The following is a 6,345-nucleotide window of genomic DNA, read 5'->3' as shown; positions in this document are numbered from 1 at the left end:
GCATGGATCCTCATCCTGCTGCTGCTGAACCATGAAATCCCCTCCCACTAGCCTCCGTTTCTCTTTCTGGGTGGAGTGATGGAATGCACTTTGCCAGGTATCCTTAAAGACCCTGGAGAGCGCTTGGCCCAGGCCTGGCCTGTAAGGCAGCCTGGGGAGCCCTGTTCTTTCTCCTTCTCTCGATTTTTCCTGTTCGTTCAAGCCCCTGCTCGCCCTGAATGCCTCCCTCTCTGCCTCTCTTGGCTCAGAAAGAGTTTCTGGAAAGATGGAGAAGTCAGTGCCCAGGAGGAGGTCCCAACAACCTTTGGGAGAGTCTTGTGCTTAGGAACAAAAGCTCATCCCTGGGCACCCTGTATCTGAGTCAGTGAGTGGCCCCAGTGGTGAAAGTTGGGAGAAGGAGAGAGGAATCCTTGAGGGCTTCCTGAAGGAGGCAGACTTCTCAGTTTTGGAGTGGGAGAGAAGAGAGTGGTCATAGGATAAGGAGTCCAAGAGTCCCACATGAAGTTGGAATGGTCTCCAAAACTCTGACCAGCACATTTGAAACCGTCTTTGCCAAGGCTAGGTGTCCAGGGACTGTTACACATTTCTGTGAAGATAAATGTTTATGAGTGATTCACAAAGCCATCCATCATTCACCCAAGGCCCCGTCTGGTAGCTCAGCCCCTAAGGTCTGAGCTGTGCTGGGGGACGGTGCCCACAGACCCACCTGCACAACCAGCAACCACAACCCAAGCCCAGGCAACTGATCAGGAAAATTCTCCTGATCACCGCCAGGCTCTGGCCAGGCAGGAGCCCAGAGGCTCATGCAAGCGAAATGGATGTGTCTAGAGACCAGAGATTTGGACCACTTGCACACTGGCATGGAGCTGGCCTGAGCGGGCATTAAGTGGATGCATAATTTATCATCTGTCAAGAGCGGAGGCAGCTGTCTGAGACCCCCACAGAGCAGGATGAGAGGCGGGAATTGGGGAGCATCTCCCAGCCAGGAGCACAAAATCCAATTTCCATCCTGTCCTAAGGACAAAAAGCTTTCTGTAAACAGCCACACCAAATTCTCAGATCCAATTAACCATGGCCCAGGGGCCTTGCCAAGAGCAAGGGAAAGCCAGGCTTCTGAGAGTCCAGCGGCCTAAGTTCTGGGCAGCAGAGTCAGGACCAGTCCCCAGAGGTAGACACCCCACCCTGCCTCTGCCCCACCAGCCCACAGCCCCCTGCCTCCAAGAACTTCCGAAGCATAACATCCTTGCCCGCACACCGGTCCTTCTGTCCCATCTCCCAGACAGGGCTCCATGTGCCGCAGGGCCCCAGTCCACCTGACCCTCCTTCTCCTCCACCTGCAGAAGGCCTCAGTTCTCCCCTCTCCTGGGCCCTGCCGCTCTCCCCAGTCACTGCCTCTCCTCTCTCCCTCACTACCCGGGGACTTGTTCAGAAGAGCAGCCCACCTTTGTGGCCTTCCTCTCCCGCATCCGTCCTGGCTGTCTGCCCCTCTGACTCTGGACTCTGAGCTGGCCCAGTGCCCCCAGCCCCGGCATGTTAAAGGCACTCCTGTCCAGGGTTCTTGGCTGCACAGGGCAATGCCCACCCCCAACAGCCCCCCAGGCTCCTGGACCTCTCCCAAAGCTGCTCTGCAGCCTCTGCGGCCCTGCGGGGGTGAAGTGGCTCCTCTGGGCTCTCCCAGGCTCCTTGCCCTGTGACTTTGAAGTCCCTCTCCATTATGGCTTCATGCCCCTCCAAGCTTCTTTAGTGCTGGCTTCACCCCAAATACCCCTGCCAAACTCAGAAAGCCCCCGGTGCCCACTAGAGGACCCCTCCACAAGGCATTGCTGGAAAGCCCGCCTTTTCCAAAGTCATCCCACGGGACAGAGCCCTGGGTGAAGTTAATCACTGTGACACACGTGCATGCACACACATACACACATGCACGCATGCATGCATGAGTGTGCACATACATGTTCGTGGCCAAATACGAGGGAAAACTGTCTCTTGGAGACTCAGTGGTGCATTAGCAGATTAAAGACTCTGAGAAGTCTGGCAATTAAATACAACTGTTTAACTTGGTTTAACCCAGTATTTTCTCAAACACAGATGTCTTTTTGATGGCACATCTATTAGCACCTTGAGAATGAGTGTTCTATTGGACTCCAGTTTGGAAAATTACTTTACAGCTGGGATCTGGACTTAGGAAATCAAGGCTACAAGTGAGAGAAAACAGCAGATGCTCATATTGTGCATGTTTTGTGCTAGGCACTTTTCAATGTGCTTTACCTATAAGAAGCCTGTTAATCTTCACACCCATCCCAAAAGGTAGGTGCTGTCATTATCCCCTCTTTCCTGTTGAGGAAGCTAAACCACAGATTGCTCAAGTAACATAGGAAGCCAAGTGTATCAGTCAGCTCGGGCTAGGTGATGCTGCAGTAACAAACATCCCCATACTCAGTGGCTGATAGCAATCCATGCCTACCTCTCACTCAAGCTGCCTATCTGTCATCTTCACTCCAGCGTCCAGGTGAATGGGGCAGCCACCAGGTGGGGTACTGCCCAGGGGAGGAGCCTCACAGAGAACCTCACACTTCCCAAGAGAGACACATCACTTCCAGTGGCCTTTCATTGTCGAAAGTCAGTCACATCTCTACTCCTGAGTTCAATGGTGCGGAGGTATAGTTGGGCAGTGAACATATGCAAATGGTCACGTGGGCATTTGAGCCCAGGTTGTCCGACTGCAGCCCCTGCTCACATCCACCATGCTCCATAGCACTGGCTCTTAGGTGAAGGACTCTGGTCCTCATGGCGGGAGAATCCCAGTGAGTGACTCTGTAGCCCCCCTCATTCCCTGTGCAGGGCTCTGTCACATGGTCCACACCATTGCCCCCTCTTAGAATGTCCACACCCATCCCTCCCACCAGCTGAAATCACAAGCACCTGCCCAGGTCAATGTGAACACAGTCCCTTCTACAAAGCACTACCCAGTTCTCCCATTGGAGGAACCCACTTCCTACCCTGAACTTCTGCATCAGTCTGCCTGGAGTTTCCTTTGTGCTCTAGCCATTGGTGGTCTAATTTAATCCCTGCCCCCACTCCTTCCTTAGCCATCAGCTGTGATTCCTTGAGGATAGGGCTCTATCGAGTCCCTCTGACTCCCTGCCCTGTGGTCCTTCCTACTGCAGTGAGGAATCCACGTGACTAGGAGAGTCTAGGAGCATGGTCACAGCTTTGCAAGACCGGGGTGGCTTGTCGGTGGGTTCAATGGGCCCACATATATTGCAAAATAAGTAATTACTGGGCACCTGTATGCATAGCTACCTTTAAGGAACATATAACCTAGTGGAAGTAACTCTAAAATATCTAGAAAGTATTCATCAACTTAATAGAAGAGCCAGGACTATGGGGCTTATAAGGACCGAGGCAATCCAAGGGTCTGGGGAGGCCAGGGAGGTTTGCCAGGCTGGAGCTGGAGCTGCAAGTCAGGGCTAGCTGCAAAAGGTGGGCAGGAGGAGAAGGGGCTCCCCAGGACAGGAAGCCACTTAGCTTTAAACCACATAAAGGCAGTGGCAGTAACAGCAACACGATGTTGTTAAAATTTGACCTGGGTGAGGGAGCCTATCCCTGACTTGCTCCTGATCTAAGGGGAAGAGCATTCAGTCTTTCACCATTAAGTATGTCAGCTGTAGGCTTTTCATAAATCCCCTTCATTGGGTTAAGGAAATCCCCTAATTCCTAATTTGCTAAGGGTTTTTTTTTTTTCAGTCAGGAATGGATGTTGGATTTTGTCCAATGCCTCTCTGAATCTATTGAGATGATCATGTGGTTTTTCTTTTGTAGCCTGCTAACATGTTGAGTTACATTGACTGATATTTGAATGTTAAACCAACCTTGCATTCTTGGGGTAAAACCCACTTGGCCATGATGTATTATCCTCTTTACATACTACTGGATTCAACTTGATAACATTTTGTTAGAAAATGTTTACATCTGTGTTAATGAGAGATATTGGTCCCTTATTATCTTTTCTTGTAATGTCTTTGTCTGCTTTTGGTATCAGGGTAATATTAGTCTCATAGGACAAGTTAATATGTATTCTCTCCTCTCTTATTTCCTAGCAGTGTTTGTGTACAACTGGTATTATTTTTATTGAAATCTTTGGTACAATCCAAACATTGGGGAAGCCATCTGGGCCTGTAGTTTTCTTTGTGGGAAGGTGTTTTACCACAAATCCAATTTCTTTAACACTTACAGCGCTATTCCAGTTACTAATTTCTTCTTTAGTAAGCTTTGATAGTTTGTATTTTTAAAATAATTTGTTCATATCATCTAGGAGTCAAAAGTATTGTAAAGTAGCTCATAACATTCCCTATTATGCTCTCAACATCTGTAGGATCTATAGTGATGTCACCTATTTCATTCCTGAAACTGGTGATTTATTTCTTCTTCTTTGTCCTATCAGTCTGCTAGAGATTTATCAGTTTTATTCATTTTCTCAAATAACTGGTTTTGGTTTTATTGATTTTCTTTATGGTTCTTCTGTTTTCTATTTCACTGACTTCTGATCTGCTCTTTATTTATTTTCTCCTGTCTACTTTGGGTTTAATTTGCCCTTCTTTTGCTAGTTTCCTGAGATGAAATCTAAGATCATAGATTAGAGACCTTCTTTTCTAGTCTAAGCATGTAGTGTTATGCATTTCCCTCTAAGCACTGTTTAAGCAATAGTCCACCAATTTTAATATGTTGTGTTTTTATTTTCATCCAGTTAAAAATATCTTCAATTTTCCATTTTGATATTTTCTTTAGCCCACGGGTTCTTTAGAAGTGTATTAATTGGTTTCCAAAAATTTTGAGATTTTCTTTTGAGATATAATTCTGTTATTGATTTCTGACTTAATTACATTGTGGTCAGAGAACATATTTTGTATGACTTGTATCATTTTGAAGTTAGTAATACTTGTTTTTATAACACAGAATATGGTCTAATGTCATTGTTCAGTATACATTTGAAAAGAATGTACGTTCTTCTGGTGGTGGTAGCATGTGTATAAATGTCAATCAGGTCACGCTGGTGATAGTGTTATCCAAGTCTTCTATTTCTTTATTGGTTTTGGGCTTACTTGTTCTATTAATTATTGAGAAAGGTGTAGTGAAATCTCAGACCATCATTGTGGAGTTTCTATTTCTCCATTTAGTTATATCAGTTTTATTTATTTTCACTTTATGTATTTTAAGCTCTGTTGTTATGTGCATATACATTTAAGATTGTTCTGTTTTCTTATTGAATTGATCTCTTAGTCATTATGAAATGATTCATTATCATGATTCATCTTTTCATCTCTGATAACATCCTTTCCTCTAAAATGTACCTTGATGTTGCTTTCAAAACTGATTAAAAATACCCTAGCAATCTGTGATAACTTGATGCCACTTTCCTGGGCATTCTAATGGTGCCAGTCCCCTCTCCATCCAGGCACCCCCAAGAGAATGACCTTAGGGTTCCCTTAGACTCTTTTTCACTTGCTTGGAGGAGATGGAGGCAGGGCAGAGAATGCCACTTTGCTCCCATGGGGCCAAGGGTCTCCCAGCTGGAGCATTTGTCTGGCCCTCTGCTCTTCTGAGCTGGTTGCGGTCATTGGGATGGGGATGTAGGTACCTGTTTCACTACTTTTCGGCAAGAGGTGCAGAGATGTGTTCCCTGGAGTTGGGGTGCACAGAGTGGTGTACATGAAACTGGTTATGGTTCCTACAAGAAGAAGGGAGAGCTGGACAATGCTCTGTAGGGCTGGGCAGCACCAAGGGCAGGGCAAAGGGTGGGGTCCATGATATCCAACTTTGCCATTTCCTGATGCCCCTGAAAAGGTGGACCTGGGGCAGGAGCCAAGCTTTCCTTTTGTCCCTGTGAAGCCCAACACCTCTGTTGCTTGCTGGAAATGGGGCAGAGGCCCCTTTCCCATTTGCTAGGCCCTGACTGTGAGGCAGGAGAGTCTGAGAGAACATCACTCAGTTCCATTCATCCCACAGGCTCAGAGCCACTGCCTGATGCCAGAGTTGAGGGCACCAAGCACTAAGAGTTAGCCATAGGGCTCCTGGCCAGCAGCAGACAGTGCAGAGGGTCCAGGTGGCTGGTATCTGCATGGTACAGGGTGGCACATGGGAGGGGCCCCTTGTGCTGGACACTGAAGGATGAGTGAGGTCACCAGGCAGAGGGTGGAGGAAGCAGCACATGTCAAGGGAAGGGCTGAGGGAAGCAGCACATGTCTGAGGGACAGGCTGCAAGATGGCTCTAGGAATAGTGAAGGCTTTGGAATGTCACATGTAACCAGGGTGGCCCTCGCCTCTCTCTTAGCCACACCCACAATGTCC

This window comes from Pongo abelii, chromosome 3, assembly GCF_028885655.2.
Source record: "Pongo abelii isolate AG06213 chromosome 3, NHGRI_mPonAbe1-v2.0_pri, whole genome shotgun sequence".
NCBI classification, from domain to species: domain Eukaryota; kingdom Metazoa; phylum Chordata; class Mammalia; order Primates; family Hominidae; genus Pongo; species Pongo abelii.
Note: the sequence above shows the minus strand (reverse complement) of the source record.